The 23,140-nt window shown below is 37.2% G+C and overlaps 1 pseudogene; it reads left to right on the forward strand.

The window, feature by feature from the left end:
* The first annotated feature begins 4,426 nt into the window (after positions 1–4,426).
* On the forward strand, positions 4,427–9,252 carry LOC131830207 (golgin-45-like; annotated as a pseudogene).
* The last annotated feature ends 13,888 nt before the right edge of the window (positions 9,253–23,140 follow it).

The raw sequence follows: 23,140 nt of genomic DNA on the forward strand, positions 1-23,140 counted from the left end.
ACATGTAAATTTGAGCTTTGAGCCAAAATTCAAAGCAGTGCTCGAGGATAATTTGTAGCTCTCCTGAAGAGATATTAAGGAGGTCGAGATGGCATAGAGGAAGAAAGGAATCAGTATGACGAGGAAAAGCTGGAATTCTAAATAGGGAACAGGGCCATCCTGGAATGGGGTGTTCAAAAATTTAATACCGAAAACTCACTGCTTCCATTTTTTTTGTTGTAAATCTTTTTTCTGACTTCTTCAAACCTTCAGTAGAATCTGTTGTGCCTACAAATGCTGTATTTGAGAGTCAGAGTACTTTGCTGTTGTTTTAAAGTTTAATTGTTTTTAAGAATTACAGAAAGAGATTGAGGCTGAATCCCATGACTAGACTGACACAAATCAGAGAGGAACATCATCAGTCAGAAAAATTAACAGGATTAATTCAGTAGATGCCAAAAATGACCATGAAAATCTAAGCCACTTCCACATTCCATCCCCCACCTCCCAAATCCTAGTGATTAATAGAAATCTTGCAAAGTTTTACAAATGATCCACAAATAGTGGAATTAGGGTTCAAGTCCATTAGCCAGGCCTCAAGGGGCAGGTGACCCTGTTAAAATCTGAGTTCCACAGGGATACTGGAATCTAGGAATAAAGATACACATAGGCCTTGGTAATAATGGAAGCAAAACCTCAAAGTTTCCTCAGTGGCTCATCTCAGTGTCTTTATGTGCATTAGCTTTTTTTTTTTTTTTTTAAATGATTTTATTTATTTATTTGAGAGAAAGAGAGAGAGCAAGCATGAGAGGAGAGAGATCAGCGGGAGAAGCAGACTCCCTGCTGAGCAGGCAGTCTGATGTGGGACTTGATCCTAGGACTCCAGGATCATGACCTGAGCCAAAGGCAGTCACTTAACCAACTGAGCCACCCAGGCGCCCCTGCATTAGCTTTAAAAATTTTTAATTTTACTGTGCTAAGAGCACTTAACTTGAGATCTACACTATCAACAGATTTTAAAATGTATAGCACAAATTGTTAGCTATTTGCAAAAGTCAGAACTGTTCTCACAGATAAACATCTAATCTGTTTTTTAAGGTCCTCTGTGAGAAAGTAAGTTTTCAATGTCCAATAGACACATTTTTTTTTTTAACAGGGGATCTCTAGAATGTACTTATCTTGTACAACAAAACTTTATATCTGTTGTATTTGTTTTTCATCTTACTTAAGACTTTTTTCTCTACATAGTAGAAAACTTGACTTTCAACCGCTACCAGGAAGAAGTGATCACACTTGCTGGGTCTCAAATCTTAGGGAAACATATGATTATGTTTGACTCAGACCATTTCTGATGATATCCTCTGTACCAGCCAACTGTGGTATTGTGTAGTTTGCACTGTACACTAGGATAAGGATTTTTTTTTAAGTACCAGCATTTTTAGATGTACTATTCCTATATTCCTGTAGTCATCCATTTATTCTTCTGATGTATGCATCAGGAGTTTTGCATCCCCCAAAATGTAGCAAGTGTTTTAATCCATTAGTTACAGAATGTTATAAACTGCCTTTTCCAATAATAAATCATGTCAACATTGAAAAAATAACATCTAGTAAGAGAATTTAGGACATAGCAGCAAATTATTAATAGAACAATTGAGACAAGGGGAAGGATGCACTTATTATAGTCAGGAAACGGTGATTGATGGTAGAGCCCATTTTTTCATGAAGAATTTATTTTACACTCCCCAAAGACCATCTGGAAAGCCTTCTCTGGATGTTTACCTGTGTGTTTTGTGTTTAATAACAGTTCTAGACATCTCTTAATCACATCTGTCAAATGATGTTGGAGATAGACACCTAAACATAATGTCTTCAAGGACAGTCACACATTAGTGACTAAGACCTTCATTCACTCAAGAAAAGGACATGAAAATGTGATGTATACTGATTTTCAACTGCTCTATCTTAAATCTCACAGAACATAGTATCCTTAGGGCATGTTTAAATATATGTGTAGGTGTGAAAGTGTATACTTGTGTAAATATTTTTGATTGGTGATATTTCTGATCTTCATCACAAACATTATGCTCATATGTCATGCAAACATGATGGTGTCAGACTGGCTGTTGTTTCTAAATTGTGTTTCTATGGGGGAGGGGCTGGGAGGAAAAACAATTCCCTTTTATTTGCATTGTTCTTACAGTTCTTTCATTATTCTTGAAGTTCTGCTATAATATACAGAAGTAATGAATTAACCATAAAATCTCAGCAGCTTAACCTAACAATATTTTCTTCTTGCTCATGAAACAGATCTAGGGCAAAGCTAAAGTTGTGTAGTACCTTGGATTCAGTCACTCAGAGATTTTGGCTGACAGAAGCCCCACTATCTTATAGCTGAACCATCTGGAACACATGGCTTCTTCCCCACCCATGTGATGGGCAAAGAACGCTCCATAAAAACTTTCACTGGGAATGAAGTGTTTTGCTCTGGAAAAGACATGTAATTCCATTGACCAGAACTACTCATATGGCCTCACCTAACTGCAGAAGCCCTGGGAAGTATAAGAGTACATGAAATAATTGGTGATGTGTCTTTGCCACACTATATTCCAGACCTATATTTGTTGGGCAAGAGAAATTTTAATGAACCAAGTGAAAATTTTAAATACTAAACTCCTATTCCTTTCTTTTTGTTCTAATGAACAACACATATAAAACATGATGACATATTAATTTAGAGTCCTAATTCACTTTCCTCCTGATTTTTATGCTGAGGGCACCATTCTTCTTTCAACAGTCCACTAGCTTATGTTGGTTATGGATTATTCAGTGTGCCAGAGAAGTGCTCAGAGCTATAAGGTGACTCTGGTTAGAGAAAGTAAACATACAAAATCCCGCACATACAAAACCAAACCAAACCACTGTTTATGTGGCATGAAGTTAATTTCTAATTGAGAACTTATTGTTTAGGGTTAAAAAAAAGTTAGCCTTTATTTTTGTACCTCTTTGACCCATTCTTCACTTTCAAATTTGTCCTCTATCCGTAATCTCCTTTTAATGAGGAACAAGTTGAGCTAACAGAACCAATTCCTATCTCTAGCTATTTACCATAAACCACTGCTTCTTTATTCAATCTTTCCCCATCTGACCCTTTTTAGAATTGGAGCTGATGAAAACCAAATGAGATGATGGTGAGCTACAATGCTAATCAGAGATAACCAGCAATGTTCATGTTGTAGAAAACATTAAGCCTTCTTTTAACACCTTAAAGATTATTCTTTTCATTTAATACCAATGTAAAGAGTAATCCAAAAGGAAGTGCTGGTTTTAATAGCCACAAAATGTCTAGCTATTTAATAAAATTTCACAAACTGGTCTTAAATTACATTCAGGAGCAATTCAAATTACATGCAGAGAAAGACATATTCTCTGGTGGAAAAGCCTGTAGTGAGTCTTATTTATGAGACCAAAGTCATGTTTGCTTCATTAAAATATGAATATATAGGGGCGCCTGGGTGGCTCAGTGGGTTAAAGCCTCTGCCTTCGGCTCGGGTCATGATCCCAGGGTCCTGGGATCGAGCTCCATGTAGGGCTCTCTGCTTGGTGGGGAGCCTGCTTCCTCCTCTCTCTCTCTCTCTGTCTGCCTCTCTGCCTACTTGTGGTCTCTGTCTGTCAAATAAATAAATAAAATATTTAAAAAAATATGAATATATACTTATACAACAATTTAGGAAAAGACTTTGTGGAATATAGGTCTGAATGAATTTCTTGTGTTACCTATTTTTGCAAGTTTTTAAAAACATTGAAATCAGTATTGTGGGTTCTTAGAGATGAACCACCTGTCACAAATCAGAATCAACATTTATTGTAGCTTATTAAGAGGAAAAGTTGCTAGCAAAAACCATTTAAAGTGTAAAACTGGATATTGAAAACTTTCTTTCCCATAGAGGTCTTTAAGAAACAGATTAGATGTTCATCTGTGATAATAGTTCTAACTTTTGTAAATAGATAATTATTTCATATGGTAGAATCACTAAAGGTGAGAAATGCATGGGGACAGAAGGAAGGCAGAAGAGCACAAGCACGTGTACGCATGTGTGGGTGTGAGAGAAAGAGAGAGAGTGAGAGAAAGGAGGGCCTACATTTCTCAGGAGAATTACATTTGTTTGTAGGTAACTGAACTGAATATGAAATTGCTTTTGAAGATAGCCACAAACTAGAATATACATTATAAACTGGAGTTATAAATTATAAATAATTTGTATTCCAACTTAATATGTTATCACAGTTCAAATATGTCTACCTTGTTAAAAAAAAATGTCATCATAGGAGTGATAGTATCCAGATTTTGACATAGGTCATTCCCAAGTTTGGTCTCCCTCACAAGAAGATCAACTAGTAATTATCCATAGATAAGACACCATTGTGAAAATCCCAGAAACTGGAGATGAGGCTAAAGGACGCCTTGGACCACAGATACCAGACAGGACCATGTTTGATGGGTAAGAGGAGTGGCTACACTCTGACTGCATTCGTTGCCTTCCCCATTCCCTCAACACCCCCACCCCCCATAAGAACAACACTGCATTGCACTGAGATAGCACCTCTGGATCTAGGTTTCTCCGGTGGAAAAAAAAAGGGGGGGGCCCAAGATGAACACCCATCTCCCTCAGCATTTTGAGGCACTTTCTAGGAGGTCCACTCAGGTCTCACCTCACAGAAATCACTGAGGAAATCTGCAGGGCTTGACCATTGGAGATCAGATAGAAATAGGAGGAGTGGGGCTTATAGCACCTGGCACCCAGGTCTTGGCAGATTGCAATTCTCCTCTGAGAGACACTGGAGCAGATGTTCTAGCCAGATGCTCTGTCCATCTGTCGAGCCAAGCTGGTGGCACTGTCTGGCCGAGACATAAGCTCATATGTATGTGGTCAACTAATATTTGACAAAGGAGCCTAGAATACTCAATGAGAAAAGATATTCTCTTTAATAAACGGTGCTTGGAAAACTGGATATTCCCATGTAAAAGGATGAAACTGGACTTTTATCTAACACACTCAAAACAAATAACTCAAAATGGTTAAAGATTAAATGTAAAATCTCAAACCATAAAATTCCTAGAAGAAAACACAAGGAAAAGCTCCTTGATAATGGTCTTGGCAATGATTTTAAGGATATGATAGTCAAAGCATAAGAAACAAGAGCAAAAATAAATCAGTGGGAATAACTATATCAAAGCAAAATGCCTCTGTATAGTAAAAGAAATGATAATGAAATGAAAAACCAAAGTTTTATCCAAATAATGAAATCAACTATTCATTTCCACATGAGATTATAAACTCTTCACAGGCAGGGAACTTATTATACTTTTGAATTTTCCATAATATCTGTTAAGACATGTAAGTATATAATAAATATTTCTTGTTTAATTAATTATAACTAATTCAGTCAACATAAAGTCTGACTTTTGCAAAAGTATACTTTTTTCTTTCTTTCTTTCTTTCTTTCTTTCTTTTTCTTTTTTTTTTTTTTTTTTTTTGGAGAGAGAGAGAGAGCAAGCAGGTAGAGGAAGAGGGAGAGAGAATACTAACAAAGCTCCAGGCCCAGCACTGAGTCCAACACGGGGCTCAATCTCAGGACCCTGAGATCATGACCTGAGCCAAAATCAAGTCAGACACTTAACTGACTGAGCTACCCAGGTACCCCCAGAAGGACACTATTCAACCTATCAGTGCTTTGGAGGTTTGTTTTCAGAGTAGAGAAAATTCTTTATACAAAGAAGGACTTAGTGACCTTTTCCATAAATGTATTTTACAGGTAGAAGAGTACTCTTTTGTACTTTTAAAAGTATGACTTAATATCAAAATAAATGCTTTGCTCATATAAAAGCTGCAATAAAATATTAGCAATAAAATAATAAAAACATTTTTCTTAGAAGAAAAAGAAAGGAAAAGCCAACACATAGAATGGGAGAAAATATTTATAAGCCATGTATCTTTTAAAAGATTAGTATCTGAAATATATAAAGAATTCCTACAACTCAATAGGAAAAATACAAGTAGTCTAATTAAAACATGGGCAAATAATCTGAATAGACATTTTCCCAAAGAACACATAAAAATGTCCAGCAGATACATCAGAAGGTGTTCAACACCACTAATCATCAGGGAAATTCAGATAAAAACTAAATGAGTTAGTGACCGTGCAGCTGGATATCAGAGAGGTCTGGGAAGATCAGCTTTGGAATGGAAAAGGAGTGTGTAGAAGAGTTTACTCTGCAACACAGAGCCCAGCAATCTGTAACGTGCAGTCTTCTGAAATCAGAAAAGTAAGGAACTTCAGCTATTTTCAGTAGAAATCTGGAGGTGCATTTTCATTGGTTAAAAAATGACTACATTTGGGGGCGCCTGGGTGGCTCAGTGGGTTAAGCCGCGGCCTTCGGCTCAGGTCATGATCTCAGGGTCCTGGGATTGAGTCCTGCATCGGGCTCTCTGCTCAGCAGGGAGCATGCTTCCCTCTCTTTCTCTGCCTGCCTCTCTGTCTACCTGTGATCTCTATGTCAAATAAATAAATAAAATCTTAAAAAAAAATGACTACATTCGATAGTTTGGAAACCAACCCAGTCTGAGGAGCAGGGGATGGAATAAAAACTGAGGAGCCACCTAAATCTGTTGAGTTATGGCTGGTGTCCAACCCATAAAACATCACATCCTTCAGAATCCATGAAAGAAAGTAGTTCAATCAGAGATCCTAGGAGTTCAACTAAGGAAGATTTTCACAGAAAAAACAGTGGAAGTTGAAACTGTAAGAATATTAGTTTCCCATCACCCAAGGCAAGGGAAGCAAGGGCCAGAATGAACAACTGGGACTTCATCAAGATCAAAAGCTTTTGCACAGCAAAGGACAGTCAACAAAACCAAAGACAATGGACAGAATGGGAGATGATATTTGAAAATGACATATCAGATAAAGGACTAGTATCCAAAATCTATAAAGAGCTTAGCAAACTCAACACCCAGAGAACAAGTAATCCAATCAAGAAATGGGCAGAGGACATGAACAGACATTTCTTCAGGGAAGACATCCAAATGGCCAACAGACACATGAAAAAGTGCTCCACATCACTCAGCATCAGGGAAATACAAATCAAAACCACAATGAGATACCACCTCACACCAGTCAGAATGGCTAAAATTAACAAGTCAGGAAATGACAGATGATGGTGAGGGGAACCCTCCTGCACTGTTGGTGGGAATGCAAGCTGGTGCAGCCACTCTGGAAAACAGCATGGAGGTGGCTCAAAAAATTGAAAATAGAGCTACCCTATGACCCAGCAATTGCACTACTGGGTATTTACCCTAAAGATACAAATGTAGTGATCTAAAGGGGCACGTGCACCCGAATGTTTATAGCAGCAATGTCCACAATAACCAAATTATGGAAAGAACCTAGATGTCCATCAACAGATGAATGGATAAAGAAGATGTTGTGTATATGTACAATGGAATACTATGCAGCCATCAAAAGAAATGAAATCTTGCCATTTGCGATGACGTGGATAGAACTAAAGAGTATTATGCTTCGTGAAATAAGTCAATTGGAGAAAGGCAACTATCATATGATCCCCTGTTATGAGGTGTGGAGACGCAACGTGGGGTGTAGGAAAATAATAAATGAAACAAGATTGGATTGGGAGAGAGACAAACCATAAGAGTCTCTTAATGTCACAAAACAAACTGAGGGTGGCCGGGGGGAGGTGGGTAGGGAAAGGGTGGTGGGGTTATAGACATTGGGGAGGGTATGTGCTATGGTGAGTGCTGTGAAGTGTGTAAACCTGGAGATTCACAGACCTATACCCCTGGGGCTAATAATACATTATATGTTAACAAAAAAAAAAAAAAGAAAAGAAAAGAAAAGAAAAGAATATTAGTTCTCAACACTACTATAACGCATGATATTCCCCCCAAAAATGGAAAGGTTAAGTCTCTGGAATGCGTCATAGGGGAAACATCCTTGGTCAGTCAGAGGAACTATCTGAGGTAAAGAATATACTGGAAATCTCAAGAAGTCTTAAAGTTTACTACAGGACAAAAATCTTTCAAACCAGCTCAGTGTACAGAGATCAGTTGTGAGTTAAAGTTGCTAGTTAAAGTTGTTTGGGGACAATCTTCAGTATCACTTTGTCTAGCCTGTAAGAAAAAAAAAAGGCTTATTTTATTTTATCTTATTTTAAGATGAATTTATTTATTTATTTGATGGAGAGAGAGAGTAAGAGAGAGAGAGAGAGAGAGAACATGTAGGGAGAGCAACAGGCAGAGGGAGAGGGAGAAGCAGACTCCTGGCTGAGCAGGGAACCCGTTTCGAGACTCAATCCCAGGACCCTGGGATCATGACCTGTGGCAAGGTCAGATGTTAACGACTGAGCCACTTAGGAGCCCCCAAATTGGCTTATTTTAGAAAACGAAGCCCTAGGGGCACCTGGGTGGCCCAGTTGGTTAAATCTCTGCCTTCAGCTCAGATCATGATATGACGGTCCTGGGATCGAGTCCCACATCAGACTCTCTGCTGGGTGGGGAGCCTGCTCCCCCCCCATTCTCTGCTTGCCTATCTGCCTGCTTGTGATCTCTCTCTCTTTCTCTCTGTCAAATAAATAAATAAAATCTTATTTAAAAAAAAAAGAAAGAAAAGAAAATGAAGCCCTAGGTCAAAACACAGCTCAATTTTCCGAATAGTTAAAACTTATGTCAATATACTGTGATGTGTGGCCAAGTAAATTCCTCAGAAGAAGGATTATAGTAGATAACTTAACCAACCCAGAGCAGGTTTACAGCATTAAAACCATGACACACAGAGTGCTATTCAAAATCTACTGAGTGAATGGGAGAAGTTTCATCAGGAAATGACAGTCACCCAGAAGTTGTTGGAGAAGCTCTTAATCTCCTTGTAATGGGGAAGAGAGCATACCTGCCACCCTAGTACAAAACCTCATACCAGAGCAGGACTAGCATCAACACATCCCAAGCTGGTGAAAGCAGTAAATGTCCATCTACTGGATAATGTTGGCACTAACAGTTAAAAGAAGATTCCATCAACAGTTGAATTCTGCAGCACCCCAGCAGAAAAAATGGCAGAAGGGGTTCTACTCATTTTGGATCCAGTTACCTATACAAAAATCTCATCTGATAATGAATTTTCTGAGTCCTCACCTTACTTGATACAAAGAAAAATAATGGACAATTTCATCCCTCTACAGAAAGGAAAACAGAACCTTGAGTTGCCGCAGTTCTCCCCTACCAGGAAGAACTCACTGTCCTGTTCAGTATGTTGGAGGCATGCAGCAAATACTTGCTTCTTACCCAAGGGTTGCTATTATTTGGGAACTGGGGTTCTTATAATGGTAGAAGTAATATCACTTTCTATTTAAGTAATATATGTCCCCAAAGATGTTTCACTGGGCCACAGATTACCCTTTCCCAATAACTATCTCAGGGTGAGAAAAGAATGAAACTGTGAGGCTATATTTAAGTAGATGATATTTCTCAGGCATTATGTAATGCTTTTCCTAAAGGACTCTGAAAGAAAAAGTCTACCTTTGTTTTAGACTCTAAGATATATCTTGCTCTGTATTTAATATGAGCAGATTTAATGTAGTACTCCAACGCAGAGTGGGTCTTAGGAAGCCATGGCCATTCACTTACTGTGGTGGTTGTCTATGGTGGTGTTGTTTTTGTTTTTGTTTTGTTTTGTTTTAAAGATTTTAGTTACTTATTTGAGAGAGAGAGGTAGCACAGTAGGGGGAGGGGTAAAGAGAGAGGGAGAAGTAGGCTCCCCTCTGAGCAGGGAGAGGACACTGGGATCCTGACCTGAACCCAAGGCAGCTGCTTAACTGACTGAGCCACCCAGGCAACCCTGTCTGTGGTTGTTTTATTGTTGTTGTTGTTTTCCTTGCCAACAGCAAAACTGAATGGATGCAACAGGGCTTGTAAAGCCTAACATACTTCCTATCTAGATATTTTCCTATCTTTACAGAAAAAGTTTTTTGGCCTCTAAAGGAGTAAAAGAGGGCAGGGGGATGGCAGAAGGGAGTGTTTGTTCCCATTTTGATGATTTTGGGGGCTACAAATAGGCTTATGGAAATACTACAGATGAAGGGACTAATCTTTTAAAACTAAATGCTGTATGTTAGGGAAATTAATATTTTACAGCCACAATAGCAAGTGTTTCAGTAACACATATATTGGTTTTTGTGTGGGGAACTCCATAGTTTGAACAGATGCAACTTGACATATATGAAAGAAACACATTCTACTGAGCTCATTTTGACACATGCAGCACAATAGGAATACCCAATTTGATAAAAATTGGTGAAGACAGTAGTTTTCTAGAACATTGTACAAATTCAAAATTACAATCCATCAATCAATTTATATTAACATATATTATTATTTACTTGTGATGGACGTCATGAAATATCTTTTCATAGGCTTTTAAAAATATCCACAATATGTTTATACCAAATTATACTATATTAGGTGCAGAATTGCCTATCAAAAGAGAAATCTTCTAAAGACAAATCCAGTTAAATAATGTATTTTAATGTTAATAATTTTTTTTTTGCCTGATTCATCTGAGTTATACTTTGAAATGGCAATAAATTTCTCTACATTCTTTAAAAAAAGAACAATGGGATATCATCTGACACCTGTTAAGATGGCTATTATCACAAGATGAGAGATAGCAAGTGCTGGCAAGGGTATGGAGCAAAGAGAACACTAGTACACTGTGGGAATGTAAATTGGTATAACCATTATGGAAAACGGTATGGTGATTCCTTGAAAAGTTAAAAATAGAATTACCAGATGATCTAGCCCATTCCACTTCTGGTTATTTATCCAAAGGAAATGAAATCACTGTTTTGAGATGATATCTGCATCTCCTTGTTCATTGTAACATTATTTACCATGTACTTACAATACACACAGTAGTTGTCTTTCTCTATCAGGCTTATTTCACTTAGCGCAATGCCCTCCAGGTTCACTCAGGTTGTCACATTTCTTATAGCTGAATTGTTTTTCTTACATTTTTATAGCTGAATTGTATTTTATTTTATATAAAATATTAATACCTATATATTTCTAAAATCTCTATAATTTTCTTGGTTATTTGTTGATGGACACTAAGGTTGTTTCCATAGCTTGGCTATTGTGAATAATAGGTTCCTTAGGCTCACTTGTTTTTCTTGTACATCTGTGGGTAAATATGATTGATTTTTATTTCCTTGGGGATTATATAATAATTATGTTTTTATAATTTGTGAATTTGCTTTTAAATACTATTAATAAATAATTGAATAGAGCTTCTCCCCAGAAACTTGAGACTATAATGAAAAGTTTGTTGCCAGTGCCTGTGTTTCCCAGTATTTGTATTCATAACAGACACAGAGGCTTTTATTTTATCCTAAACCAAGCACCATAAGGGATCCTGATGAGTTCTGTGCTGGGTTACTTACTATTTGTAAACAAATAAAAAATATGCCATAAGGCTATATTTTATTGTTTGTACTTCACCCTAGATAAAATGATTTGCTGCCCTTGTGAAATGATAATGCAGGATCAGCCATTATTCAGAATTTTAAATTTCAGGACCTTGCTCAACTCTAAAAGAGTAGGATCTGATTCGATGATGAGACACTGCACCATTTTGTTCATTTCTTAAATGACAGTCTCCTGGGTTATTGTTAGAGAGTTTTTACAATAAAGAACATCTTGAATATGTTGATTCTCATGTTTATAATGGTCTAATAAAAGTCCTGATTTGGCAAGACTGCATCAGAACATGTCTCAGAGATTAAAGGAGAAGCTTCTATTGTGAGCGTTGTCCATAAAACATACAGACATTGGCCTTTTTCCAAAAGGTCGATAGATAGCAGTGAGCACATCTTTTAAAACATTTTCATGTGTTCAGAACTACCAGCTGGCTCAGGGATGTTATCAAAGGCCCTACTTAAGAATCACGGTTGTGGTATGAAGAGTCTGTAAAAACACTGAGTACACTGAAGACCATGGTTTTTCAAAGAGCATTATTATTATTATTATTTTTTTAAAGACTTTATTTATTTATTTGCCAGAGACAGAGGGAGAGAGAGCGAGCACAGGCAGACAAAAGAGGCAGGCAGAGGCAGAGGGAGAAGCAGGCTCCCTGCTGAGCAAGGAGCCTGATGTGGGACTCGATCCCAGGACCCTGGGATCATGACCTGAGCCGAAGGCAGCTGCTTAACCAACTGAGCCACCCAGGCGTCCCTCAAAGAGCATTATTATTAAGAGATGCTAGTATATATCCACTACAAAAATAAGCTGCAGATGAATGTTTCAGGAAGTCTGCATGCCCTATTTTTTACTGCTCCTGATACAAATTTTATTCAGTAATTTTTTTTTTTATAAATAAGAAGTTAGAAAATTCTACTTTGACTTTTTGATGAAATTTGTACATTTAGCATTATAGTTGACTCTTGAACAATGTAGGGGTTAGGGGTCTCAACCCCTGAGCAATAAAAAATCCCCCATAACTTTTGACTCCCACAAAACTTAAGTACTAACAGCCTACCATTGACTGGAAGATTTACCAGTAACACAGAGAGTTGATAAACACATATTTTGTATGTTAAACATATTATATACTTTATTCTTATGATAAAGTAAGCTAGAGAAAAGAAAATGTTATTAAGAAAATCATAAGGAAGCAAAAATAACATCTACAGTACTGTACTATTAAAAAAAATCCACATACAGACAGTGCATCCAAGGGTCACATGGATCTAACTGTTGTTTCAAGAGTGTTTGGATGGGACCAACCCAGGTACGCCCGCCCCTTCTTCCAGCCTCTAACCCCTCCCAACCTCTTTTCCTGTGGCACCTTCAAATCCATCCTCTCGGCCATCCTCTACTTCTGGTTAACAACCCCAACACTGTTTTTCAAGCTTGGCCCCTTATTGCCAAACAACTACCAGCTCCCAGATTCCTCAGATTTATTGTACTGAGGGGGAGCTAATGACAAACACCTGGTCAACATGCATCTATGGGTCTCTACACTTACCTGCTTCTGGGCTTCTATTTGGTCCAGGATGTTATGGTGTTGGAGGACATGGACCACTTTTTCCCCGCGTTGCCCAAAGAAAATTGAGAGGGCTCCCAGCATCTTGAATATGCAAAACCAGTGTGTGGCCGCTTTCTTCCAGGACCTGCAGAAGTTATACCAAAATGAACAGGCTAAAACCTTGGAGTCATGCAGACTTCAATAGTCCTAGGGAAGAAACTGAACCAGTCCTTTTCGGTCTGCAGATCCTGGGTCCTGCCTGCACCGACCTCCAACTCCGTGGCTTCCTGGAGAGCCACTTCCTAGATGAGAAGGTGAAACTCATCAAGAAGATGATGAACACCTAACTAACGTCTGCAGTTTGGCTGGCTGGCTTCAAAGCTGGGCAAGTATCTCTTTAAAAGGCTCACCCTCAAGCATGACTAGGAGCCTCTGGAGTCCCACAGCCCTTGAGGGGTTCCTCTGGCAAAGGCATTTTTAGATATTTACCCAACTGAGTTGAAAACTTGTATCATCACAAAATTGTGTATGTGTGGCTTTATTCAGAATTGCCAAAAGCTGGATATAATCAACATGTCTTTCAACAGATAAAGAAACTGTGGTACATCCATAAAATGGAATGCTCTTCCGAGATAACATGGAATGAACTATCAAGTTCATTCACCCAGAACATGGATGAATCCTAAATGCATATTGCTAAGTGAAAGAAGCCTGTATGAAAGACTCCGTACTTTATTATCCTATTTATATGACATCCTGGAAAAGTAAAACGAAAGCTCCATGGTTTCAGGAGTTAGGAAAAAGGGGAAGGGTTGAATATATAAGCATAGGGGATTTATAGGTGGGACAAGTCTCTATGATACTGGATACATGGCACTATACATTTGTAAAAACTCATAGAACATTAGACCACAAAGAGTGAACCTTAATTATATGTAAATAATGACAAAAAGTCAATTAGGGGATTGGGGGATCCCAAGAGGAATGCAGACTGTGATAAAATAATCCATATTGCAATATGTGATATAATTGAAGGCAATGGAAAAAGAAAGGTGCCAGTATAAGTACCTCTGGAAATAAGTGGGGACTGCAAATTTCGGAACTGTACCTAATCACTGTGCTCTATCTGGCAAAATTGTTTGCCATGAGGTCGTGGGTTAACAACTCTGACATTACCGTATGGGTATGAGGGATTGAACAAGTAAGTAATTGGATGGCAGATGACGAGAGGGAGGCTCCTCATGGTTGTAGTGGCAGCTTACCTACAAACAAAGGGTGGGGTAGAGTCTAGAGTGTACTCTGTGGTACTCAATGAAAATCAGAAACTTCGTTGTGAATTCATGTTTACCTTTAATATAGATATAGGTGGATGTTGATAAGCATATGTGTACATACACATGTTAGTATGCACACATACATTTCCTAGCTCTGTCTTCGGAGTGAAGGCAATGACTCTCTTACAGCAACAAGTACACCTAGCACCTAAATCTTGATACCTCATATTATACACTAACAAAAGGCACCAAGGCACTTTGGAGAAATGGTTTTGAGATTTAAGGCAGATAATATACAAGATGAGCCTGGAGCATTTTATAGTGTCAGAAAGAAAGTAATGCTAAAATCAAAACAAAACACAATCATGGGCTGTGTCAAAGGGTATATGAACCAAGTATATGAAAAGGTCCCTGTGGCAAATCTGGAACAACTGTAATCTGGAGCTTCTTGTGTCAGAAAGTAAAGAAGTGCTTAAAAAAAAAAATGATATGGGTATGTCAAAGGAGCACAAGAAACAACTGAAAATCTCCCAGTGCCAAAGGTGGAAAAACTGAGCAATGAAAGAAATAACACACTTTTGGATCATAAACAAAGTATAAAATATTCATGCATCCATACAGATATAAATAAATTATTGAATAAAAAATGAAAACTGAATGAATGGGAAGAATAGACTAATCTCACTTGCAGAAGAATTCCAAATAGTTTACGTAGATATCACGCCTTGTCTTAATCCTTTTGGGATGCTATAACAAAATGCCACAAACTGGGTGGCTTTAAAATAACAGGAATTTATTTCTCATAATTCTGGAGGCTAGATCTCATTTCTCCTTTTATCCTCAAATGGTGGAGGGGGCTCTGTGTTGGCTCAAGAGCCCTAATCCCAATCATGAAGGCTCAGAAGCACTTCCCAAAGGCATCCCCACCCTGTATCATCACCTTTTGGGGTTAGGATTTCAACATATGAATTCGAGGGGAACATAAACATTTAGACTATAGCACTCCTCAAATCCTTACCACTTAACTGTGGAGTCCATATAGTGGCTTTTTAAAAATAATACAGTATGAAAATGGAAAAACAAAGAGTAACTTTATAGCAGAGAAACCTGGTAAGCATTATGACAAGGTTAATATAATAAGAATAAGTGATCTTAGCAGCATATACTTTTGATACAATCTGGTAAGAAAAGCACTTTACCTCTGGTCTTTTCCCCAAACTTTTATAACCCCTGTACAATCATCAGAAAGACATTAGGCAAATCCAAATGGAAGACTATTTTAAAATTGTCTGACCTGTACTTGAAATTCTTAAGGTCATCAAAAACAAGGACAGTCTGAAAAAGTGTCACAGCCAAGAAGAAACTAAGGAGACATGACAATGCATCCTGGAACAGAAGAAGATTGGGTGAAAAATAAGGGAATATAAAAAAATATTAACTTAATGTATTAATAATGTATTACTAGATTTTTAGTTGTGAAAACATACCACAGTAATGTTAACAGTAGGGGAACAGAGGGTATGCGGTTTTAGAGAACTGTGAAATATTCTTTCAACCCTTCTATAAATCCAAAATTTTCAGAAATTAAAAGTTTAAAAATTCACTTTGCAGCCCAATAGTCTAAGGTTTCAATTAAACAGCAAAATTCTATATTGACCCTCTGTTATAAATCTTATATTACTAATCACTTCAATTAATGATAATTTTTTGGGTCAGATTTAACCAAAGAACATTAATGATAGTCAGAATGCCTTTTTGTAACATTTAGGAGGGCAAAGGATTTTGCTGACATTCAGAAGACAGGTGTGCATATCTATTGCCAATTTGGAAAATAAATTGAATCTAACTGGTAGGATTGCTATTTAGGTGAGAATGTTAAGCTTAAAAATATCAGCAAAACAGGATGTCAAAACTCACTTTACTTTTAATTTGAAAGTTGCCATTTAAAAAATTAAAATAGAGGACACCCACTTAAATTTGAATTTCAGATTAAAAACTGACTATATTTTTAGAATACGTATATCCCAAATATCAAATGAGATATTTATACTTATATTAACAAAAATTTCCATTTTTCTGAAAATCAAATTTAACAGTGTCTCTTATTTATTTATTTATTTAAATTTATTTGAGAGTGAGAGAGTGTGCATATGTGCACATACATGTAAGTGACTGGGGAAGAGCAGAGAGAAAGAAAGAGAGAGAATATTAGCAGACTCTACATCCAGCACAGAATCTGACATGGGGCTCAGTCTCAGGACCCCGAGATCATGACCTGAGCCAAAATCAAGAGTCAGATGTTAATCCATTGAGCCACCTGGCAGCCCTGGGTCTCCTATGTTTTAACTGGAAACCCTATTTCAACTAAAAAAATTTTATAGGAAGAAGCCAAATATATTTTAACAGAAATTTCCTGTAGATTGCTGTGCAATTTATGTAACATGATTACTAAGAATGTTTGGTTCATAGACTGAACCCTTGGATTTGAATTTCTCCTAATTCAAATTACCTGACTGTGTAACTTTAGACAAATTACTTAAGCCTCTACTCTGAACTTTCCTTTTCTGTAAGAGGGGGAAAAAAAAGAATTGACATTCAGAAGACAGTTCTGTATACCTGTTGCAAATTTGAAAAAAAAGATTGTGAGTATTAAATGAGTTCAATGCAATTAGAATTATGCTTTACACATGGCAACAGCTTCATAAATGCTAGTAGAATAACAGCATTGTACTGGAATTTGATGTAGAATAAGCCTCCGCCTGTCAGTTAGAATCTTCAGTTTCTTCATTTCACTTTTTATAAACCAATACTTATTGAGCAAATACTAAGTAACAGGCACTCTCCCATTATCCCCTCCTTTTTCAGAGACTTTAAAAGACCATTATATTTGAAATCTCCCTTCATTTAGGTATAAAGTTTACATTTAGATAGAAAATATATATTTTTCTGATGCAAAGCATTCCTAATAAAGAAAAGACACATTCTTTATGGAAATTCATAGACAATGGGTAATTTTACTTTGAACCATGTGATATTATCATTTTTGTAGGTAAAATATGGCCATTTCACATGGTTTAAACTCATATCAATAAGTAACTCTTTATTCTTTATTTTGTGGTATATTATAATTATTTGGTATATCATAACTAATTAAAATTTGGAGAAGAATGTTATTTTTATTGGTTGCTATTTGTTTTTGTTATTTTGAAATAATTTAATATGATTTTGTAGCTAAAGAGACTTCCAGGTAGTCCTGCTATTGTATTTGGTGTAATGATATTATTATTATTATTCTTGTCAAAATGTGAAATGTATAATAATTTTTCTTTCTTTGGGTTTAATTTACTTAGAACATATTACTCTCTTTGGAAATCATAGTTGACAAAAATGCAAAATTAAGGCAAAAAATGGGAATATTTAATAAGGATGTGACTCCTAGCTCGATTGTAATAATTAATATCAATAACTTTCATTTTACAAAGCAATGCACATATTGACTGTACTGAACACATCAACCCACAGGGTATCTAGTGAGGCAGATAATAGAATTTGTGTTTCATAGCTATGGCACAGAGTTAAAACAACTTAGGGCAGAGATGGAATTAGAATTAAGTAGTTTGATCAACTTGAACCTAAATTTATTTAAAATACATCAATAATGCACTGTAGTTTAAGATAGCTTTCCAAAAGAAATTCACAGCTGTGTGGTCAATAGAGTTTTGCAGTTAAAAGAACCACTTGGATGTGGAGTGTATAATTTGCATATGAAATATTCACTCTCAAAGTCTAGATATATCTGTATGCATTTTTATCAAAATGTACTGCTTAATAAGAAAGGGATGAGAAAGGATTTACCAAATGCAAGAATACATCTAGAACTCCTGTGACATGTACCCATGCTGAAATAATAAGATCTGAAAACTTGTTTCCCTAAAAATTTTCCTGTACCAATCATGTTTCTAGAAGACTTTTTCCCCCTTATGTCAAGCTGAAATCTGTATCTTTATACTTTTAGGATTGCTGGATAAAATCCAAGATGCCCTGGCATTATTTAGTATAATAAAAAATGGGGAGGGCCTGGGTGGCTCAGGTGGTTAAGCGACTGCCTTCAGCTCAGGTCATGGTCCTGGAGTCCTGAGATTGAGTCCTGCATCAGGCTCTCTGCTCAGCAGAGTCTGCTTCTCTCTCTGACCCTCCCCCTTCTCATGCTCTTTCTCTAATAAATGAATAAATAAATAAATATTTTAAAAATGATTTACTGTTTATCTGAAATTCATATTTAATGGGGCATACTTTATTTTTATTAGCTAAATCTGGCAATCTTATCTTTCTATCCAGTGGTTGAAGAAGGTGAGAATTATAGAGAGCAAGTCTATTTTTCTTTCCTTATACTATTCATTCATTCATTCATTCATCTGTTCTTTCATCTACCATGTGTCCATTGACCATAGTTTGTATCAGATCCTAAATGTAGAAATGGATATTAAAAATCTTTCTCTTTGGAAAGTGATCAAGCTAAATAATCATTAGCCAATGTGACCAATACTATGTTGGAAATAGATCCAGAATTCTTAAAGAAACTGCATGAGGAGACCCTTGACTCTCATGGGTGAGGTTAGATGTGAAGAGTACGTGAAAGAGGAAGGAAAGTTTTGGGATAGAGCAGCTGTTGCCAAAGTAAACTGGAGCATGAAGGCTTAATAAGAAAGGCAACCTCTGAGGGAGGAAGCAAGATGGTGGAGCGTAGGAGATTGAAATAACATTAGGTCCCAGGAGTTCAGCTACATAGCTATCAAACCATTCCAAAAACCTACAAACTCAACAGGAGATAGAGAATAAGAAGAGAAACAATTCTAGGAACAGAAAATCAACCACTTTCTGGAAGGTAGGACATGCAGAGAAGTGAATCCGAAGTGATGGGAAGATAGACTATGGGTGGGTGGACCAGCTCCTGGTAAGCAGTGGAGCAGTGAAGCACAAAATCAGAACTTTTAGAAGTCTGCTCCACTGAGGGACATTGCTCCAGAGGCTAAGCAGAGGGTGGAGCTCTGGTGGGGACAGTGTGGTTTCAGGACCTGAGGGACCACAGAAAGACCAGGGGTGTCTGAATGCGGCAGAGCTGCCAGATATTGGAGTGGGGAGGCTAGCTACAGAGTGGAGCTGGAGCCAAGAAGTGAGCTTTCAGCTCAGGGTCACCTTAAACCGTGATCCGGGGCACAGTCAGACCACTGCCCTTCAAGCAGGGACCCCACAAGTGGCAGATCCTGAGAGAACCCCTCTTCTGGGAGGAGAGCATGGGAGCATGTGGCAAGAATGTGCTGGGTTTGGAGACTCCAAATGGGGTCATGCGCCAGAGATAGAAACATTTGGTCACAGGCTGGGTGAGCTTGGGGCGTGGCTGGAGACCAGAGATATGGGAGTGATTGACTGTTTTTCTCTGAGGGTGCATTGAGGAGTGGGACCCTGAACTCTCAGCTCCTATGGGGCCAGAGACTGGGAGGCCACCACCTTCATTCTCCTCCCCCCAAATAATATGGAAAGTGTTCAGGGAACAAAAGCTCCTACAGTGAACCTAAGGAGATTACTTAGCATGGTCCCTGGAAAGGGAGGGGCAATTCTGCCTCTGGCAAAGACATTTGAGAGTCGCTGCAACAGGCCCCTCTCCCAGAAGATCAGCAAGAACATCCAGCCAAGACCAAGTTCTCTGATCAATGAGAACTGCAGAACTCCAGAGCTAGGGGAAAGCAACAAGTGGAATTAATGGCTTTTTTCTCCAGGATCCTTTAGTCATGCAATGTTAAATTTTTAAAATTTTATTTTTTCTCATTCTATTTTCTTAATTTTTCCTCTTTCCTCTTTTAACTTTTTTAAAACTTTTTTATCTTATCAATCTTTTTTAAAAAAATCTTTTAAAATTCTTATTGTTATAGTCATGTTTTATCCCTTCATTGTATTTAACCTTATTTTTTTGTTTACATATAGGTTTTTTTCTCTTTAAAATTTTGGGATACAATTTCTTCTAATATAAATATATATCCTAAATCTAGCTCTAGCCCGATCACATTCTCTCCTTTTTTTTTTCTTTTTCCAACCAACTTATCAATTCCTCTTTTACAATCTTTTAAAATTTTCATTTTTACAGTCATATTCCATCCCTTCTTCATGTTTACCCTTATTTATGTATATATGTAAGTTTTTCTTTCTTTAAAATTTTGGGAGGTAGTTTCTTCTAAGAGACTAGAATACACCCATAATCAAGTACGTGGCTCCATTCTATTCACCAGTCTAATATGTGTATATATACACACATATGTATTTTTTTTCCACTTTCTTCTCCCCCGGTTTTAGGTCTATTCTGACTTGGTTAGCATATATTTTTCTGGGGTATTTGCCACATTTTTAGTATTTTACTGTCATTCTTGTATTCTTATCTGGATAAAATGACAAGTGGAAAAACTCACCATACTGATGGCTAGGGACCTAACCAATACAGACATTGGTAATATGTCAGAACTAGAGTTCAGAAGGATGATTATCAGGGTGCTAGCTGGGCTTGAAAAAGGCATGGAAGATATTAGAGAATCCCTTTCTGGAGAAATAAAGAAACTAAAACCTAACCAAGTTGAAATTTAAAAAGCTATTAATGAGATGCAATAAAAAAAATGGAGGCTCTTACTGCTAGGATAAATGAGGCAGAAGAGAGAATTAGTGATATAGAAGACCAAATGACAGAGAATAAAGAAGCTGAGAAAAAGAGAAACAAACAATTACTGGACCACAAGGGGAGAATTTGAGAGATAAGTTATACCATAGGACAAAACAATATTAGAATAATTGGGATCCCAGAAGAAGAGGAAAGAGAGAGAGAGAGGGGCAGAAGGTATACTGGAGCAAATTATAATAGAGAATTTCCCTAATATGGCAAAGGGAACAAGCAACAAGTCCAGGAAACACAGAGAATCCCCCTCAAAATCAATAAGAATAGGTCCACACCCCATCTTTAATAGTAAAACTTATAAGTCTTAATGAAAAAGAGAAAATCTTGAAAGCAGCTTGGGACAAGAAGTCTGTAACATACAATGGTAGAAATATTAGATTGGCAGCAGACTTATCCACAGAGACCTGGCAGGCCAGAAAGGACTGGCATGATATATTCAGAGCACTAAGGAAGAAAAACAGACAGCCAAGAATACTAAATCCAGCTAGGCTGTCATTGGAAATAGAAGGAGAGATTAAAAAGTTTCAAGTACAAACAAAACCTAAAAGAATTTGCAAACACTGAACAGCCCTACAGGAAATATTGAAAGGAGTCTTCTAAGCTAAAAGAGAGCCTAAAAGTAATAGACTGGAAAGGAACAGGACAATATACAGTAACAGTCACCTTACAGGCAATACAATGACACTAAATTCATATATTTCAATAGTTACCTTGAATGTAAGTGGGCTAAATGCCCCAATCAAAAGACGCAGGGTATCAGAATGGATTAGAAAACAAGACCCATCAATATCTAGAAAGAAACTAGTTTTTTAAAAAAAGATTTTATTTATTTATTTATTTGACAGACAGCACAAGTAGGCAGAGAGGCAGGCAGAGAGAAAGGGGGAAGCAAGATGATGTGGGGCTCGATTCCAGGACCCCGAGATCATGACCTGAGCCGAAGGCAGAGGGTTTAAACCACTGAGCCACCCAGGGTCTCCTACAAGAAACTCATTTTAGGCCCAAAGATACCTTTAGATCTAAAGTGAGGGGATAGAAAACAATTTACCATGCTAATGGACACCAAAAGAAAGTATGGGTGGCAATCCGTATATCAGATCAGCTATACTGTAAGCCAAAGACTATAGTAAGAGATGAGAAAGGACACTATATCATACTTAAAGGGTCTCCAACAAGAAGATCTAAACATTTTAAATATCTATGCTCCTAAATGGGAGCAGCCAACTATATAAAGCAATTAATAACAAAATCAAAGAAACACATTGGCAATAATACAATAATAGTAAGAGACTTTGACACCCCTCCCCCCGCCCCACTGAAATTGACAGATCATCTAAGCAAAAGATCAACAAGGAAATAAAGTCTTTAAATGACACACTGGATCAGATGGACATCACAGCTATATTCAGAACATTCCATCCCAAAGCAACAGAATATACATTCTTCTCTAGTACACATGGAACATTCTCCAGAATAGATCACATCCTGGGTCACAGATCAGGTCTCAATTGGTACCAAAAGATTGGGATCATTCCCTGCATATTTTCAGACCACAATGCTCTGAAGCTAGAACTCAATCACAAGAGGAATTTTAGAAAGAACTCAAATATATGGAAGCAAAAGAGCATCCTACTAAAGAATGAATGGTAAACAAGGAAATTAAAGAATAATTGAAAAAATTCATGAAAACAAATGAAAATTAAAATACAACTGTTCATAATCTTTGGCACACAGCAAAGGGGTCCTGAGAGGAAAGTATATAGTGATACAATCCTTTCTTAAAAAACAAGAAAGGTCTCAGTACACAACCTAACCCTACACCTAAAGGAGCTGGAGAAAGAACAACAAAGAAACCCTAAACCCAGCAGGAGAAGAGAAATAATAAAGATCACAGCAGAAATCAATGAAATAGAAACCAAAAGAACAGTAGAACAGAACAATGAAACTAGGAGTTGGCTCTTTGAAAGAATTAATAAGATTGATATCCCCTGGCCAGACTTATTAAAAAGAAAAGAGAAAGGACCCAAATTAATATAATCATGAATGAAAGGGGAGAGATCACAACCAACACCAAAGA

This window comes from Mustela lutreola, chromosome 4, assembly GCF_030435805.1.
Source record: "Mustela lutreola isolate mMusLut2 chromosome 4, mMusLut2.pri, whole genome shotgun sequence".
NCBI lineage: Eukaryota > Metazoa > Chordata > Mammalia > Carnivora > Mustelidae > Mustela > Mustela lutreola.